This window comes from Pristiophorus japonicus, chromosome 23 (genome assembly GCF_044704955.1).
Source record: "Pristiophorus japonicus isolate sPriJap1 chromosome 23, sPriJap1.hap1, whole genome shotgun sequence".
In the NCBI taxonomy this organism is placed as follows: domain Eukaryota; kingdom Metazoa; phylum Chordata; class Chondrichthyes; family Pristiophoridae; genus Pristiophorus; species Pristiophorus japonicus.
Genome location: NC_091999.1, coordinates 55,743,821 through 55,764,317, shown reverse-complemented (window position 1 = coordinate 55,764,317; position 20,497 = coordinate 55,743,821).

Here is a 20,497-nt window from a genome sequence, read left to right as displayed (position 1 = left end):
CAACAGGAAGAGAGGTCAGAGGCCGGAGTGCACAGGGAGCAGCGTGTTCTGCAACCAATCGTGGTGCTTGAGGGGTGGATCCTGAGTCAGCCTGTCGGGTGAGTCTGTGTTCACCCCTGTGAAACAATTTATCTTTTAAAAGTTAAATCGAGATTTCTTTTGTTAACAAAACAACGTAACATTGCTCAGTATTTTGTTTTCCTGGAGTTCCTATTATGAGTTTCAGATACTTCAGTGCCAAGTTAATCAGGTGTTTAAAGGTCATTCATTTCCCTCTTTCCATGACGCTGTTAGTTAAAGGGACAGAGATTGATTTCCCCGCATTATGCATTCGTAGTAGTTTAAAGTAACATCCTTCCTGTTAGTAGTGAGTCACATTCTGTGCTGGGTGAGATGGCTGGTGGCATCAGCCTTTAAAATACGAATTCTCTTGTTCAGATCTCTCCAGGGTCTCACCCATCCATATCTCTGTAACCTCCTCCAGCCCACCAAACCTCTGAATAGTTTGATTTCTTTGGAACAAAGGAGGCTGAGGGGAGACCTTAATGAGGTGTATAAAATTATGAGGGGCCTAGATAGAGTGGATAGGAAGGAGCTATTTCCCTTCACAGAGGGGTCAGCAACCAGCAGAAATTTTTAGCCAATACATAGCAAGCCCAACAAGAGAGTGGGAAGTTCTGGACTTAGTATTAGGGACTGAAGCTGGGCAGGTAGAAGGGGTATCAGTGGAAGAGCATTTTGGTGCCAGTGATCATCATTCAGTTAGATTTAGGGTAGTTATGGAAAAGGACAAAGATAGACCAGGAATAAAAGTTCTCAATTGGGGAAAAGCCAATTTTACGAAGCTGAGATGTGATTGAGCCAAAGTGGACTGGAAACAGCTATTTGAAATGGTGAGAGATTGGGAAACGTTGGTGTTCAGAGGGACCTTGGTGTCCTTGTACACGAATCACTGAAAGTTAATATGCAGATACAGTAAGCAACGAAGAAAGCAAATGGTATGTTGGTCTTTATTACAAGAGGATTTGAGTACAGGAGTAAAGACGTCTTACTGCAATTATATAGGGCCCTGGTGAGACTGCAGCTGGAGTATTGTGTACAGTTTTGGCTGCTTACCTAAGGAAGGATGTACTTGCCGTTGAAGATGGCAACGAAGGTTCACCAAACTGAGTTCCTGGGGTGGGAGGATTGTCCTATGAGGAGAGATTGAGTAGACTTGGCATGTGCTCGCTAGAGTTTAGAAGAATGAGAGATGATCTCATTGAAACATACAAAATTCTTACAAAGCGTGACAGGATAGATGCAGGGAGGATGTTTCCTCTGGCTGAGGAGTCTAGAACCAGGGGTCACAGTCTCAAAATAAGGGGTTGGCCATTTAGGACTGAGAAGAGCAGAAACTTCTTTACTCATTAATCTTTGTAATTCTTGACCCCAGAGGGCTTTGGAGGCTCTGTCTTTGAGCATATTTAAGACAGAGATGGATAGATTTTTGTAAATTAAGGGAATCAAGAGATATGGAATAGTGCAGGAAAGTGGAGTTGAGGTAGAAGATCAGCCATGATCTCATTGAATGGCAGAGCAGGCTTTTGGGCGAATGGCATACTCCTGCTCTGAAATTTTATGTTCTTATGTTATATTAAGGCATACCACTTATCCTGAGACTGTGCCCCCAAGTTCCAAACAGTCCAGCCAGGGGAATCAACCTCTTAGCATCTAACCTGTCAGTCCCATTCAGAACCTTGTATGTTTCAATGAGATCACCTCTCATTATTCTAAACTCGAGAGTGTATAGGCCCATTCTACACACTATCTCATCATAAGACAGCCCAGGAATCAATCTTGTGAACCTTTGTTGCACCGTCATCAAGGCAAGAAGTTCCGGCCTTCGATAAGGAGACCAAAACTGTGCCCAGTACTCCAGGTGTGGTCTCACCAATTGTAGCAAGACCTCCTTACTCTTATACTCGAACCCCTTGCAATAAAGGACAAACCATTTGCCTTCCTTGTTGCTTGCATACCTGCATGCTCACTTTCTGTGTGTCTTGCACAAGGGCACCCCAAATCTCTCCAAACACCAACGTTTAAAAGTTTCCCATAATTTAAAAGATACTCTGTTCTTCTGTTGTTCCTACCAAAGTGAATAACCTCACATTTCCCTACATTATACTCCATCTGCCACCTTACTGCCCACTCACATAGTCTATTTATATATATATATATCTTGCAGACTCTTGTGTTCACACAGCTTACTGTCCCACCTAGTTTTGTATCATAAGCAAATTTGGATACATTACACTCGGTCCCTTCATCTAGATCATTAATCATAAAATCATCGAAATACAGCATGGCAGGAGACCATTTCAGCCCACCGTGTCCGTGCCGGCCGACAAACAGCTATCCAGCCTAATCCCACTCTCCAGCTCTCGGTCCGTAGCCCTGTAGGTGATGGCACTTGAAGTGCACATCCAAGTATTTTTCAAATGTGCTGAGTGTTTCTGCCTCTACCGCCCTTTCAGGCAGTGAGTTCCAGACCCCCACAAACATCGAGGTGAAGAAAATTCCCTTCGTATCTCCTCTAAACCAATTACTTTAAATCTGTGCCCCCTTGTTATTGACCACTCTGCCAAGGGAAACAGGTCCTTCCTATCCACTCTATCCAGGCCCCTCATAATTTAATACCCTTTCATCAGGTCTCCCCTCAGTGTCCTCTGTTCCAAAGAAAATGGACTCTGCATCTCCAATCTTTCCTCATAGCCAAAATTCTCCAGTCCAGGCAACATTCTTGTAAATCTCCTCTGTACCCTTTCCAGTACAATCACATCTTTCCTGTAATGTGGTGACCAGAACTGCACACAGTATTCCAACTGCGGCCTAACCAGTTCAAGCATAACCTCCTAGCTCTTGTATTCCATGCCTCGACTAATAAAGGCGAGTATTCCATATGTCGCCTTAACCACCTTATCTACCTGGCCTGCCACCTTCAGGGATCTGTGGACCTACACTCCAAGGTCCCTTTGTTCCTCTACAATTTTCAGTGTTGTAGCATTTAATGTGTAATCCCTTGCCTTGTTAGACCTCCCCAAATGCATTACCTCACACTTATCTGGATTAAATTCCATTTGCCACTTTACTGCCCACCTGACCAGTATATTTATAGTTTCCTGCAGTGTGTAGTTTTCTTCTTAATTCTCAACCACACAGCCTATTTTAGTGTCACCTGCAAACTTCTTAATCATACCCCCAACATTGAAGTCCAAGTCATTGATATATACCACAAAAAACAAGGATCCCAGCACTGAGCCCTGCAGAACCCCACTGGAAACAGCCTTCCAGTCACAAAAATAACGAATGGCCCACTCCTGCAACTATTTTCTATGTTTCTATGACCCAACTTCCACAGCTCTCTGAGGCAGCAAATTCCACAGATTTACAACCCTTTGAGAGAAGACATTCCTCCTCATCTCAGTTTTAAATGGGTGGCCCCTTATTCTAAGATTATGCCCTCTAGTTCGAGTCTCCCCCATCAGTGGAAACATCCTCTCTGCATCCACCTTGTCCCGCCTCCTCATAATCTTATACGTTTCGATAAGATCACCTCTCATTCTTCTGAATTCCAATGGGTAGAGGCCCAAACTACTCAACCTTTCCTCATAAGTCATCCCCCTCATCCCCGAAACCTTCTCTGAACTGCCTCCAAAGCAAGTATATCCTTTCATAAACATGGATCAGGAAGGCCAAGATTCCGTTCGCCTTCCTGATCACTTGCTGTACCTGATACTATCCTTTTGTGTTTCATGCACAAGTACCCCCAGGTCCCGCTGTACTGCAGCACTTTGCAATCTTACTCCATTTAAATAATAACTTGCTCTTGGATTTTTTTCTGCCAAGGTGCATCACTTCACACTTTCTAATATTACACTCCATCTGCCAAATGTTTTCCCATTCACTTAGCCTGTCTATGTCATTTTGCAGATTATATGTGTACTCACATATTGCTTTTCCTCCCATCCTTTGTATCGTCAGCAAACTCAGCAACATTACATTCAGTCCCTTCTTCCAAGTTCTTTAATATAGAATGTAAATAGTTGGGGTCCCAGCACTGATCCTTGCAGCAACCCACTAGTTACTGATTGCCAACCAGAGAATTAACCATTTATCCGACTCCGTTTTCTGTTAAATAGCCAATCCTCTATCCTTGCTGATATATTACCCCCAACCCTGTGAACGTTTATTTTGTGCAGTAACCTTTTACGTGGCACCTTGTCAAATGCCTTCTGGAAGTCGAAATACACCACACTCACTGGTTCCCCTTTATCCACCCTGTTTGTTACATCCTCAAAGAATTCCAGCAAATTTGTCAAACATGCCTTCCCCTTCATAAATCCATGCTGACTCTGCCTGACCGAATTTTGCTTTTCCAAATATCCTGCTACTGCTTCTTTAATGATGGACTCCAACATTTTCCCAACAACAGAAGTTAGGCGAACTGGTCTCGAGCTTTCTGCTTTTTGTCTGCCTCCTTTTTTAAATAAGGACGTTACATTTGCAGTTTTCCAATCGCTGGGACCTCCCCAGAATCCAGGGAATTTTGGTAAATTACAACCAATGCATCCACTGTCCCTGCTGCTACTTCTCTTAAGACCCGAGGATGCAAGCCATCAGGTCCAGGGGATTTATCCACCTTTTATCCCATTATCTTACTGAGTACCACCTTCTTAGTGATTGTATTAAGTTCCTCCCCCCTGTAGCCCCTTGACTGTCCACTGTTGGGATATTGTTAGTGTCCTCGACCGTAAAGACTGATAGAATATATTTGTTCAGAATTTCTGCCATCTCCATGTTCCCCATCACTAATTCCCCGGTCTAGTCCTCTAAGGGACCAACATTGACTTTAGCCACAATTTTCCTTTTTATATACCTATAGAAACTCTTGCTATCTGTTTTTATATTTTGTGCTAGTTTACTTTCATAGTCTATCTTCCCTTTCTTATTCATTTTTTTAGTCATTCTTTGCTGGCTTTTGAAAGCTTCCCAGTCTTCTGTCCTCCCACTAGTTTTGACCACTTTGTATTCCCTTGTTTTTAATAGGATGCCGTCCTTTATTTCTTTAGTTAGCCTCGGATGGCTAGCTTTTATTTTACACCCTTTCTTCCTCACTGGAATATATTTTTCTTGAGAGATGTGCAAGATCTCCTTAAATGTACAACACTGTTCATCAACCGTCCTACACTTTAATCTATTTTCCCAGTCCACTTTACCCAACTCTGCCCTCATACCTACATAGTCTCCTTTATTTAAGATTAGTACGCTGGTTAGAGATCCAACTTTCTCACCCACCATCTGAATTTCAAATTCAGATCATGCTATGATCACTCATTCCAAGGGATCCTTTACTAGGAGATTGTTTATTAATCCTGTCTCATTGCACAGGACCAGATCTAAGATGGCCTGCCCCCTGGTTAGTTCCGTTACATACATCTGAAGGAACCTGTCCCTTATGCACTCTATGAACAACTCCTCAAGGCTACCCTGACCAATTTGATTTGTCCAATCAAAATGGAGGTTAAAATCACCCATGATTATTGCTGTTCCATTTTTACAAGCCCCCACTATTTCACGGTTTATGCGCTGACCAACAGCGTAGCTATTGTTACAGTGCCTATAGACTACACCCACCAGTGACTTTTTCCACTAGTGACTTATTATTCCTTATCTCCACCCAAACTGTTTCAACATCCTTATCATTTGAGCCAATATCGTTTTTTACTATTGCAGTGATTCCATCGTTTTTCAATAGAGCTACCCCACCTCCTTTTCCTTTCTGTCTGTCCTCCTGGATTGTCCAGTACCGCTGAATATTTAATTCTCAGTCCTGGTCACCTTGCCACCACGTTTCTGTAATGGCTATCAGATCATACACATTTGTATCTATTTGTGCCGTCAAATCATCTATTTTGTTACAAATGCTACGTGCAATTAGAGAAAGTGCCTTTAAGTTTTCTATTTTACACTTTTATGCTGCTTGTTTCCTCTCTCCTTCAAACTCACTTTCTTTATTTTTGCTTTCTAATTCCAGCGTTACTCCCCTCCCTATTGAATCTATTTTCAGGTTCCCATCCCCCTGCCAAGCTGGTTTAAACTCTCCCCAACAGCACTAGCAAACCCCCCCGCGAGGATATTGGTCCCGGTTCTGTTGAGGTGCAACCCGTCTGGTTTGGCCTTGTCCCACCTCCCTCAGAAGCCGTCCCAGTGCCTCAGGAAAGTAACGCCCTCCCGCCTGCACCATCTCTCCAGCCAGGTATTCATCTGCTCTATCGACCTGTTTCTGAAGTCACTAACTTGTGACATTGGGAGGAATCCGGAGATTACTACCTTTGAGGTCCTGCTTTTTAATCTCTCTCCTCACTCCCTGAACTCTGCGTGCTGGAGAGGGGAGGGAGGGGAAACAGTGAGCGTGGAATTGAACACGGCCAGAGTTAGCGCCTTAAGCAACGGGGCAGATGGGAGGGAGGGGAACCACTGAGTATACAACTGGACCCAGCCAGAGTCAGTACCTTCAGGGGAGGGGAACCACTGAGTATACAACTGGACCCAGGCAGAGTCAGCACCTTCAGGGGAGGGGAACCAGTGAGTGTAGAACTGAACCCAGCCAGAGTCAGTACCTTCAGGGGAGGGGAACCAGTGAGTGTAGAACTGAACCCAGCCAGAGTCAGCTCCTTTAGGAGAGGGAGGAAAACCGGTGAGTGTAGAACTGAACCCAGCCAGAGTCAGTACCTTCAGGGGATGAGAGGGGAACCAGTGAGTGTAGAACTGATTGTAGCCCGAGACAGCACCTTAAGGGGAGGGGATAGAGTGGAGGGAGGGGAACCAGGGAGTGCAGAACTGAAAACAGACAGAATCAGCATGTTCAGGGGAGGAAAGTAGAGACAGTTGAGAGAAGGTTGATTCCGGAGATGAGAGGGTTGACTTATAATGAAATATTGAGTCGGGATAAATGGTTCATTCTCAGTTTGGCAATCAGTAACTGGCGGGTTGCCGCAGGGATCAGTGCTGGGACCCCAACTATTTACAATCTATATTAGCGACTTGGAAGAAGGGACCGAGTGTAGTGTAGCCAAGATTGCTGATGATACAAAGATGGGAGGAAGACCAATGTGTGAGGAGGACACACAAAATCTGCAAAACGACATTGACAGGCTCAGTGAGTTGGCAAAAACTTGGCAGATGGAGTATAATGTTGGAAAATGTGAGGTCATGCACTTTGGCAGGAAAAAAAATCAAAGAGCAAATTATTATTTAAAATGGAGAAAGATTACCAAGTGCTACTGTACAACGGGACCTGGGGGGACTTGTGCATGAAACACAAAAGATCAGTATGCAGGTACAGCAAGTGATCAGGAAGGCCAATGAAATCTTGGCCATTATTACAAAGGGGATGGAATATAAAAGCTGGGAAGTCTTGCTACAGTTGTACAGGGTATTGGTGAGGCCACACTTGGAATACTGCATGCATTTTTGGTTTCTGTATTTACGAAAAGATATACTTGCTTTGGAGGCAATTCAGAGAAGGTTCACTCGGTTGATTCCAGGGATGAGGGGGTTGACTTATGTGAAATGGTTGAGTGGGTTGGGCCTCTACTCATTGGAATTCAGAAGATAGAAAGGTGATAGTATCGAAACATTTAAGATTATGAGGGGCTGTGAAAAGGTGGATGCAGAGAGGATGTTTCACTGATAGGGGAGACTAGAACTAGAGGGCATAATCTTAGAATAAGGGGCCTCCATTTAAAACTGAGATGAGGAGAAATTTCTTCTCTGAGGGTTGTGGATGTGTGGAATTCACTGCCTCAGAGAGCTGTGGAAGCTGGGACATTGTATAAATTTCAGACAGAAATAGACACTTTCTTAAATGATAAGGGGTTATGGGGAGCGGGCAGGGAAGGGGACCTGAGTCCTTGATCGGATCAGCCATGATCGTATTAAATGGCGGAGCAGGTTCGAGGGGCCGCATGGCCTGCTGCTGCTCCTATATCTAATGTTAACCAGTGAGTGTAGAACTGAAACAAGACAGAGTCAGCATCTTCAGGGGAGGAGAGGGGAAACAGTGAGTGTGGAACTGAAACCAGACTTAGTCAGTGCTTTCAGGGGAGGGGAACCAGTGAATGTAGAACTGATCGCAGCCAGAGTCAGTACCTTCAGGGGAGGGGAACCAGTGAGTGTAGAACTGAACCCAGCCAGAGTCAGTACCTTCAGGGGAGGGGAACCAGTGAGTGTAGAATTGAAACCAGCCAGAATCAGTGCTTTCAGGGAGGAGGTAGAGGTTTAGGGAGGGAGTTCCAGAGTTTGGGGCCTCGGCAGCAGAAGACAAGGCCACCAATGATTGAGCGATTATAATCAGGGATGCTCAGGAGGGCAGAATTAGAGGGGCGCAGACATCTCTGGGGGTTGTGAGGCTGGAGGAGAATACAGAAATGGGGAGGGGCGAGGCCATGGAGGGATTTGTAAACAAGGGATGAGAATTTTGAAATCGAAGCGTTGCTTAACCGGGAGCCAATGTAGGTCAGTGAGCACAGGGGGTGATGGGTGAACGAGACTTGGTGCGAGTTAGGACACGGGCAGCCGAGTTTTGGATGAGGTGAAGATTACGTGGGGTATAATGTGGGAGGACAGCCAGGAGTGTGTTGGAATAGTCAAGTCTAGAGATAACCGAGGAATGGATGAGGGTTTCAGCAGAGGGTGAGCTGAGGCAGGGATGGAGACGGCCGATATTACACAGGTGGAAATAGGCGGTCTTGGTTTTCTGGGGATATGTGGTCACAGCATTCTGGATAAGATCATCCGCCATTTTCATAGAATGAAAGTGCAGGAGGCCATTCGGCCCATCGTGCCTGTGCTGGCTCTATGGTCGAGCTATCCAGTTAGTTCCACTCCCCTGCTCTTTCCCCATAGCTCTGCAAATATTGTCCCTTTAGTATTTATCCAATTCACTTTTGAAAGCCACTATTGAATCTGCTTCCACCGCCCTATCAGGCAGTGCATTCCAGATTGCAACAACTCGCTGCTTATACAATGGTTCCTCATGTCGCCTCTGCTTCTTTTACCAATTACCTGAACTCTGTGTCCTCTGGTTACCGACCCTTCTGCCACTGGAAAGTGTTTCTCCTTATTTAGTCTATCAACACCGTTCATGATTTTGAACACTCTATCAAATCTCCTCTTCACCTTTTCTGCTCCAAGGAGAATTACCGCAGCTTCTCCAGTATCTCCACATAACTGAAGTCCCTCCTCCTTCGGACCATTCTAGTAAATCTCTTCTGCTCCCTTTCTAACGTGCAGACACCCTTCTGAAAGTGTGGTGCCCAGAATTGAACACAATGTGTCAGCTGAGGCCTAACAAGTGTTTATAAAGGTTGAGCAGAACTAAACATCAAATGCTGCTATTTGTGTGATGGGGTTTAGACGGGCGAGGTTTATCCAGTCAGTTGGATGTGAGCTGAAACATGTGCACTTGGAGTGGGGAGCCAGGGACACTCTGCACAGCCCACGCATCACTTGTTTCCCACTTGGCCCAGAAGGATGTATTCAATGCAACAATTCATTTGATTTGACTTTAAATAGTTTTGTTCATAAATTTAATTATGCTTCTCTAATTTTATTTCTTACCTCAGATTCACGACCCCATTTTATTTCTTCCTCTGAGCCTCTCAACTTAATCTGTCAGTGTAATGTTGGCGAGTGGTGATTGATTGCCCTGCGAACCAACAGGAAGAGAGGTCAGAAGCCGGATGGCCCAGGGAGCAGCGTGTTCTGCAACCAATCGCAGTGCTTGAGGGGTGGATCCTGAGTCGGCCTGTCAGGTGAGTCTGTGTGAACCCCTGTTAAACAATTTATGTTTTAAAGTTAAATCGAGATTTCTTTTGTCAGCAAAACAGTTTAACATTTGTCAATAGGAACTCCAGGGAAACAAAATATTATGAGTTTCAGACACTTCAGTGCCAAGTGGACCAGGTGTTTAAAGATCATTCATTTCCCTCATGTCGCTGTTAGTTAAAGATACAGAGTTTGATTTCCCTCCATTATGCATCTTTTGGAAGTAAACAAAAATCCTTTCTGTTAGCAGTGAGTCACATTCTGCACTGGGGGAGACGGCTGGTGGCTTCAGGCTTTAAAATTCTCATCCTCTTGTTCAAATCCCTCCAAGGCCTCGCCCCTCCCTATCTCTGGAACCTCCTCCAGCCCGCCAATCCTCTTAATAAGGAGAAACAATTTTCAGTGTCAGGAAGTTCAGTAACCAGAGGCACAGATTGAATGTGATTGGCAAATGAACCAGATGCTACATGAGGGGACTAATGAAGCAGCGAGATGTTCTGGCCTGGAACGCACTGCCTGTTCGGGTGCTGGAAGCAGATTCACTTGTAACTTTCGGAAGAGATAAACATGAGTTGAAAAACTTTCAGCGTTATGGGGCAAGAGTAGGACAGGAGTCCCCTGAGTGCATCTCGCTCGCTAACCGGTTTTCAGTTCTGGATACTGATGAGGGCGATGGTTTCTCTGGGGAGTGCAGCCAGAGCCATGTCCACGACACCGTGGGTGGCTCAGCTGCACAGGGCGGGGAGGAAGAAGAGTGGAAGAGCAATAGTGGGAGTGGATTTGATAGTTAGGGGAACAAACAAGCGCTTCTGCAGGCACAGACATGATTCCAGGATGGTATGTTGCCTCCCTGGTGCCTGGGTCAAGGATGTCACTGAGCGGCTGCAGGACATTGTTGAGGGGGGAGGATGAACATCCAGAGGTTGTGGTCCATATCGGGACCAATGACATCGGTAGAAAGAGGGATGAGATCCTGCAGGCAGATTTTAGGGATCTAGGAAAGAGATTAAAAACAGGATCTCAAAGGTAGTAATGTCCGGATTACTCCCGGTGCCCCGTGCTGGTGAGTACAGAAATAAGAGGATAGAGCAGATGAATGCATGGCTGGAGTTTGGTGCAGGAGGGAGGGCTTTAGATTCCTGAGGCATTGGGAGCGTTTCTGGGGGAGGTGGGACCAGTACAAGCCGGACAGGTTGCACCTCAACAGAACCGGACAATATCCTCACTGGGGTTTTGCTAGTGTTTGGAAGGCAGAGGAAACAAAGGCTGGAAAATAGACAATAGGGGAGTTTAGCAGCACTAAATGCCAGTGCCAGTGTGTTTCAATGAGATCACCTCTCATTCATCTAAACTCCAGAGAGTATAGGCCCTTCTACACAAACTCTCATAAGACAACCCTCTCATCACAGGAATCAATCTAGAAATACTTCAATGCCAGTGCAAGGAGTCTAGGGATTAAGGCAGATAAGCTGAGGTCACAGACAGACATGTGGGGGTATGATATTGTAACTATTAGTGAAACACGGCTAAAAGAACTGCAGGAATGGCAGCTCAACATTCCTGGTTACAGGGTTTTAAGACAAGATAGAGAAGGGGATAAAAAAAAGGCGGGCGCGTCGCAGTGTTGATTAAAGAAACAATTCCAGCTGTGGGGAGGGATGATATGTTCGAAAGATCATCAAATGAGGCCACATGGGAGAAGTGAAGAACAAAAAAGGGGCAATCACACTGCTGGGGATGTACTATAGACCCCCAAACAGTCAGAGGGAGACAGAAGAGCAAATATGTCGGCACATTTCTGATACGGGCAAAAAAATAATAGGGCAGTAATAGTCGGGGATTTCAACGACCCAAATATTAACTGGGATAGAATTAGTATGAAAGATATAGAAGGAGCAGAATTCTTAAAATGCATTCAGGAGAACTTTTTTAACCATTACGTAGCAAGCCCAACAAGAGAGGGCTGGTTCTGGACTTAGGTTTAATGAATGAATCTTGGGCAGGTGGAAGGGAGAGCATTTTGGTGCTGGTGATCATAATTCAGTTAGATTTAGAGTAGTTATGGAAAAGGACAAAGATGGACCAGGAATAAAAGTTCTCAATTGGGGTAAAGCTAATTTTACTAAGCGGAGATGTGATTTAATCAAAGTGGACTGGAAACAGCTACTTGAAGGTAAATTAGTGTCAGAGCAGTGGGAGGCATTCAAGGAGGAGATAGTGAGGGTTCAGAGCAAGTGTGTTCCATTCAGATAAAAGGTGGGACTAATAAATCCAGAGCCCCTTAGATGTCAATATTAGAATATCAGAGATAGGAGTAGATCATACGCCCCCTCGAGCCTGCTCCACCATTCAATAAGATCATCGCCCTCAACTCCACTTTCCCACCTGATCTCCATATTGCTTGATTCCCCGAGAGTCCAAAAATCTAACACTCTCAGCCTTGAATAGACTGAGCATCCACAGCCCTCTGGGGCAGAGAATTCCAAAGATTCACAACCCTCTGAGTGAAGACATTTCCCATCTCTGTCTTAAATGGCTCCCCCTTATCTTGAGCCCCCAAGTTCTAGTCACTCCAGCCCGGGGGAATCGAGCTCTCAGCATCTACCCTGTCAATACCCTTCAGAATCTTGTATGTTTCAATGAGATCACCTCTCATTCTTCCAAACTCCAGAGAGTATAGGTCCATTCTACACAATCTCTCATCGTAAGACAGCTCTCTCATCCCAGGAATCAATCTTGTGAACTTCCATTGTACCATCTCCAAGGCAAGTATATCTTTCCATAGATAAGGAGACTGAAACTGCCCAGTATCCAGGTGTGGTCTCACCAAGGCCCTGTACAATTGTAGCAATAGATCCTTACTCTTATACTCCACCCCCTTACTGCTTGCTGTACCTGCATGCTCGCTTTCTGTGTTTCTTGCACAAGGACACCCAAATCTCTCTCAACACCAACATTGAAAGTTTCTCACCATTTAAAATATATTCTCTTTTTCTATTCTTCCTACCAAAGTGAATAACCTCACATTTCCCGACATTATACTCAATCTGCCACCTTACTGCCCATTCACATCGTCTATCTATATATCTTTGCACTCTTGTGTTCTGCTCACAGCTTACTGTCTCACCGAGCTTTGTATCGTCAGCAAATATTACACTCGGTCCCTTTATCCAGGTCATTAATATAGATTGTAAATAGCTGAGGCCCCAGCACTGATCCTTGCTGCACCCCACTAGTTACAGCCTGCTGGAAGCCCCGCCCCTCACACACTCCAATTGGTTGGAGGACCAACTGCCCATTCGGTCCTCCAGCCCCGTCCCGCTCTTCCTATTGGTGGGGAGCTGCGGTCAATCACCCGGGCAGTGTGAGCTGAGCATGTGCAGGCGGCGGTGGCAGACGCTGACGCAGGAGGTGAGCGAGATCCAGGGAGTGGGTTAAAGAAACACTGGGGACAACAACACCGAGTGCAGGCCCGGGCCCAGATATAAACCGGGGAACATTCTCCCCACACCGGGGGGGATATAAACCGGGGTACATTCTCCCCACACCGGGGGGGGATATAAACCGGGGAACATTCTCCCCACACCGGGGGGGGGGATATAAACCGGGGAACATTCTCCCCACACCGGGGGGGGGGGATATAAACCGGGGAACATTCTCCCCACACCGGGGGGGGATATAAACCGGGGAACATTCTCCCCACACCGGGGGGGGGGGATATAAACCGGGGAACATTCTCCCCACACCGGGGGGGATATAAACCGGGGAACATTCTCCCCACACCGGGGGGAGGGGATATAAACCGGGGAACATTCTCCCCACACCGGGGGGGATATAAACCGGGGAACATTCTCCCCACACCGGGGGAGGGGGATATAAACCGGGGAACATTCTCCCCACACCGGGGGGGGGGGGATATAAACCGGGGAACATTCTCCCCACACCGGGGGGGGGGATATAAACCGGGGAACATTCTCCCCACACCGGGGGGGATATAAACCGGGGAACATTCTCCCCACACCGGGGGGGGATATAAACCGGGGAACATTCTCCCCACACCGGGGTGGGGGAGGGGGGGATATAAACCGGGGAACATTCTCCCCACACCGGGGGGGGGGAGGGGGGGATATAAACCGGGGAACATTCTCCCCACACCGGGGTGGGGCGGGGGGGGGATATAAACCGGGGAACATTCTCCTGCCTGCCTGCCGGGTCCCGGCTCTGCTCGCACTGTGTCTGCGTCAAACTCTCAGGGAGTGTCTGTAAATCAACGAGAAATTGTAATGGACCAGGGAGCGTCTGTAAATGAAGGAGCAATGGTGACAGAGCAGGGAGCATCTGTAAAGAATTCTAGAATCACAGAATATTGCATCACAGAAGGGGGCCATCGAGTCTGCGCCGATACTTTCGGGGAGCAATCCGGTTATCCCACTTCCCCCGCTCTTTCCCCAAATCCCTGCAATATCATTCTGCTTCAAGTGTTTGTCCAATTCACTTTTGAAGGCTACTATTGACTCTGTCTCCACCGCTCCGTCAGGCAGTGCATTCCAAACCCTAACCACTCCTTGTGGGAAAATGGTTTTCCTCATGTGACCTCTGTTTTTGCCAATCGCCTCAAATCTGTGCCCTCTGGTTATCAGCCGATAGAAACAGTTTCTCTATTTATTCTATCTCAGCTTCATGATTTTTAACACCTCTATCAAATCTCGTCTTCACCTTCTCTGCTCCAAGGAGAACAATCCCAGCTTCTCCAGTCTCCACATAAATGAAGTTCCTCATCCCTGGCACCATTCCAGTAAATCTCTTCTGCCCCCTCTCCAAAGCCTTTGTGTCCTTCCTGAAGTGTGCCCAGAATTGGACCCAATCCTCCAGCTGGGCTCGAGCTCGTGTTTTATATAGTTTTAGCATAACTTCCCGGCTTTAGTACTCTGTGCCTCGATTTATAAAGCTAGGATCCTTTACGCTTTATTAACAGCTTTGTTAACCTATCCTGTGACCTTCAAAGATTTATTAAAATCTTTAAATATTTCAAAAAATGTAGCAGAAATGGAGAGTGGTCAGGGAGCGTCTGTAAAGGAAGGAGAAATGGGGAGTAGTCAGGGAGCGTCTGTAAAGGAAGGAGAAATGGAGAGTGGTCAGGGAGCGTCTGTAAAGGAAGGAGAAATGGAGAGTGGTCAGGGAGCGTCTGTAAAGGAAGGAGAAATGGTGACTGGGCATGAAGCTCAATTTTAAAATTCTCATCCTTGTTTTCAAATTCCTCCGTGGCCTCGTCCCTCCCTACCTCTGTAACCTCCTCCAGCCCTACAACCCTCCAGGATCTCTGGCCTCCCTCGCATTCCTGGTTTTAATCACACCACCATTGGTGGCTATGCCTTCAGCTGCCTAGGCCCGAAGCTCCAGAATTCCCTCCCTAAACCTCTCCCTCCTCCTTTAAGACCCTAAGAACATAAGAAATAGGAGCAGGAGTCGGCCATTTGGCCCCTCGAGCCTGCTCCGCCATTCAATAAGATCATGGCTCATCTGATCATGGACTCAGCTCCACTTCCCTGCCCACTCCCCATAACCCTTTACTCCCTTATTGTTCAAAAATCTGTCTATCTCCACCTTAAATATATTCAATGACACAGCCTCCACAGCTCTCTGGGGCAGAGAATTCCACAGATTTACAACCATCTGAGAGAAGAAATTTCTCCCCATCTCAGTTCTAAATGGGCGGCCCCTTATTCTAAGACTATGTCCTCTAGTTTTAGTTTCCCCTATGAGTGGATGCAAATATCCTCTCTGCATCCACCTTATCGAGCCCCCTCATTATCTTATATGTTTCAATAAGATCACCTCTCATTCTTCTGAACTTCAATGAGTATAGGCCCAACCTATTCAACCTATCTTCATAAGACAGCCCCCTCATATCCGGAATCAACCTAGTGAACTTTCTCTGACAGCCTCCAATGCAAGTATATCCCTACTTAAATAAGGAGACCAAAACTGTACACAGTACTCCAGGTGTGGCCTCACCAATACCCTGTACAGGTGTAGCAGGACTTCTCTGCTTTTATACTCTATCCCCCTTGCAATAAAGGCCAACATTCCATTGGCCTTCCTGATTACTTGCTGTACCGACATACTAACTTTTTGTGTTTCATGCACAAGGACCCCCAGGTCTCTCTGTACTGCAGCACTTTGCAATTTTTCTCCATTTAAATTATAATTTGTTTTTCTATTATTTCTGCCAATGTGGATAATCTCACAGTTTCCCACATTATACTCCATCTGCCAAATATTTGCCCACTCACTGAGCCTTTGCAGATTTTTTGTGTCCTCCTCACAATTTGCTTTCCCATCCATCTTTGTATCATCAGCAAACTTGGCTACATTACACTCTGTCCCTTCATCCATGTCATTAATATAAATTGTAAATAGTTGAGGACCCAGCACCGATCCCTGCGGCACCCCACTAGTCACTGTTTGCCAACTGGAAAAAGACCCATTTATCCAGACTCTGTTTTCTGTTAGTTCGCCAATTCTCTATCCATTCTAATATATTACCCCCAACCCAGTGAGCTTTTATCTTGTGTAGTAACCTCTTATGTGGCACCTTATCGAATGCCTTCTGGAAATCCAAATACACCACATCCACTGCTTCCCCCTGATCCACTCTGCTTGTTACATCCTCAAAGAACTCCAGCAAATTTGTCAAACATGATTTCCCTTTCATAAAACCATGCTGACTCTGCTTGATTGAATCATGCTTTTCCAAATGTCCCATTACTGCTTCCTTAATAATGGACTCCAACATTTTCCCAACGACAGATGTTAGGCAAACTGGTCTGTAGTTTACTGCTTTTTGTCTGCCTCCTTTTTTAAATAGGGGCGTTATTTGTGGTTTTCCAATCTGCTGGGACCGCCCCAGAATCCAGGGAATTTTGGTAGATTAAAACCAATGCATCCACTATCTCTGCAGCCATTTCTCTTAATACCCTGGGATGTAAGGCATCAGGTCCGGGGACTTGTCCACCTTTAGTCCCATTATTTTACCTAGTACCACTTCATTACTGATAGTGATTGTATTAAGTTCCTCCCTACCTATAGCCCCTTGATTATCCACTATTGGGATGTTTTTAGTTTCTTCCACCGTGAAGAACGATACAAAATATTTGTTCAACGTCTCTGCCATTTCCCTGTTCTCCATTATTAATTCCCCAGTCTCATCATCCAGGGGACCAACATTTACTTGAGCCACTCTTTTCCTTTTTAACACTCTTTAAAATGTGCCTCTTTGACCCTCGGTGTCAAATTCTATCTGATAATGCTCCTGTGAAGCACCAGGGGCCATTTTACAGAGTTATTTCAAGGCTGAGATCGATACATTTTTGGTGTTTGGGGAATCAAGGGATATGGAGATCGGGCGGGAAAGTGGAGTTGAGGTTGATGTTCAGTCATGATGTTATTGAATGGTGGAGCGGGATCGAGGGGCCGTATGGCCTACTCCTGCTCATAACTCTTATGTTCTTAAAGGTGCTATATAAATGAAAGAGAAATGGTGATGGGTCAGGGAGAGCATTTGATCAGAACTGGGAGATATGGCAGATGGACAGCTTATAGGGAGCGATAGAGTGAGGGAAAGGAGAGAGAGAGAGACCATGTACACAAGAAATGAACTGTAAAGTTGGGTGGGGAAGAGGAGGTGGGGAAGTGACAGCAGACAAAAGGAGGCACAATGGGAGAAGGGAGAGTAATAAAAGACACATAGAAAATAAAAAGACTTGCATTTATTTTGCACCTTTCACCACCACCAGATGCCCCAAAGCACTTTACAGTCAATTAATTTATTTTTGAAGTGTAGTCACTATCGTAATGTAGGAAACGCAGCAACCAATTTACAATGTGATAATGACCAGATAATCTGCTTTACTGATGTTAAGGGAAAATATTGGCCAGGACATCGGGGATAACTCCCCTGTTCTGCTTGAAATAGTGCAATGGGACCTTTTACATCCACCTGAGGGAGCAGACGAGGTCTCGGTTTAACATCTTATCCAAAAGACAGCACCTCCGACAGTACAGCAGTCCCTCAGCACTGCACTGGAGCATCAGCCGAGAGTTTTGTGTTCATGTCTCTGGAGTGCGACATCAACCCACAACCTTGTGACTCAGAGGCAAGTGTGTTACCCACTGAGTCACAGCTGACACAAATACTGACATAGTTAGAGCAGGGTAGCTCAGTTGGAGATGTTTGATGATGCATTTATCAATGCTTAGATATTTTGTCTATTCCTCAAAATCAGTAACATTTTGGAAGCTTCAGGTCAAGGTTCACAGATTAACAATAAGAAATAGGAGCAGGAGGAGGCCATTGGATCCCTCGAGTCTGCTCTGCCATTCAATAAAATCATGGCTGATCTGATCTTGACTTCAACTCCACTTTCCTGCCTGCTCCCCATAACTCTTGACTCCCCTATAATTCAAAAATCTGTCTATCTCCCTTTTAAATATATTGACTGACTCAGCCTCTACAGCTCTCTGGGGTAGAGAATTCCAAAGATTCACGACCCTCAGAGAAGAAATTCCTCCGCATCTCCGTTTTAAATGGGCGACCCCTTATTCTGAAACTATGCATCCTAGTTCTAGATTCCCCACACGAGGGGAAACATCCTCTCTGCATCTACCCTGTCAAGCTCCCTCAGAATCTTACATGTTTCAATAAGATCACCACTCATTCTTCGAAACTCCAATGAGTACAGGCCTAACCTGCTCAAGCTTACTTCATGAGACAACCACCTCATCTCAGGAATCAACCTCGTGAACCTTCTGTGAACTGCCTCCAATGCAAGTATATCCCTCCTTAAATAAGGAGACCAAAACTGTACACAGTACTCCAGGTGTGGTCTCACGAACACCCTGTACAATTATAGCAAGACTTCTCTACTTTTATACTCCATTCCCCTTCAATAAAGGCCAACATTCCATTTGCCTTCCTGATTACTTGCTGTACCTGCATACTAACTTTTTGTGTTTCATGCACAAGGACCCCCAGATCCCTCTGTACCGCAGCATTTTGCAGTCGCTATTTAAATAATAATTTGCTTTTTTATTCTTCCTACCAAAGTGCATAACCTCACATTTTCCCACATTATACTCCATCTGCCAAATTTTTACCCACTCACTGAGCCTGTCCATAACCCTTTGCTGATTCTTTGTGTCCTCCTCACAACTTGCTTTCCCACCTATCTTTGTATCAGCAGCATATTTGGCTACAGTGCACTCCGTCCCTTCATCCAAGTCATTAATATAGATTGTAAATAGTTGAGGCCCCAGCACTGATCCCTGTGGCACCCCACTAGTTACAGTTTGCCAACCTGAAAATGACCCATTTATCCCGACTGTGTTTTCTGTTAGTTCGCCAATCCTACATCTCTGCTAATATATTACCCCCAACCCTGTGAGCTCTTATATTGTGCAGTAACCTTTTATCTGGCACCTTATCGAATGCCTTCTGGAAATGTAAATACACAACTGCTACTGGTTCCACTTCATCCATCCTCAAAGAACTCCAGCAAATTTTTCAAACGTGATTTCCCTTTCATAAAACCATGCTGTCTCTGCTTGACTATTATGGTTTTCTAAATGTCCTGCTAATATTTCCTTAATAATGGACTCTAGCATTTTCCCAATGATAGATGTGAGGCTAACTGCTCTATAGTTTCCTGCTTTCTGTATCCCTCCCTCCCTTGTTGAATAGGGGTGTTGCATTTGAGGTTTTCCAATCCACTGGGACCTTGCCAGAATCCAGAGAATTTTAGTAGATTACAACCAATCCATCCACTTTCTCTGCAGCCACTTCTTTTAAGACCCCAGGATGCAGGCCATCAGGTCCAGGGGACGTCCACCTTTAGTCCCAATAGTTTGTCTCGTACTTTTTCTCCAGTGATAGTGATTGTTTTAAGTTCCTCGCTCCCTGTGACCCCTTGATTATCTATTATTATTGGGATGCTTTTAGTGTCTTCCACCGTGAAGACCATACAAAATATTTGTTTAAAGTCTCTGCCATTTCCCCGTTTAATCCTCTCAGGGACCAACGTTTATTTTAGCTACCTCTTCCTTTTTATATATCTGTAGAAGCTCTGATTGTATTTATATTTCTTGCCAGTTTACTCTCAATCTATCTTCTCCCTCTTTATTATTTTTATTAAGTCAATATATAAAACCACACAGCAGAAGGAAAGAATGTTCCATAGAAACTAGAATTGTCTCTTCTGAATTTCGATCCTGTACTTACAGTGATGACTTTTGTAAACTCCTTTTGCAGGGTGTTAGAAGGGGAGGATTTGAAGGAGGGAAACTCAAACTAAACGTCGCGTCAAGATCAGATAGAGTCACTCGATTCATCAGGACTTGAATATCATCGGCCTTGGAATGTGGAAGGAGAAATGTTTGTTTATTCTGTCTGTGGGGAAAGATTACAAACATCAGTGTGACTGAAAAAGCACTGAGACACACACACCCGAGTGAGAGTGTTTCAGTGCACTGATTGTGGAAAGAGCCTGAAAAACCATCGCATCATTCACAGCGGGGAGAAACTGTAAACGTGTTGTGTGTGGAGGAGGCTTCAACTGATCATCCAACCTGG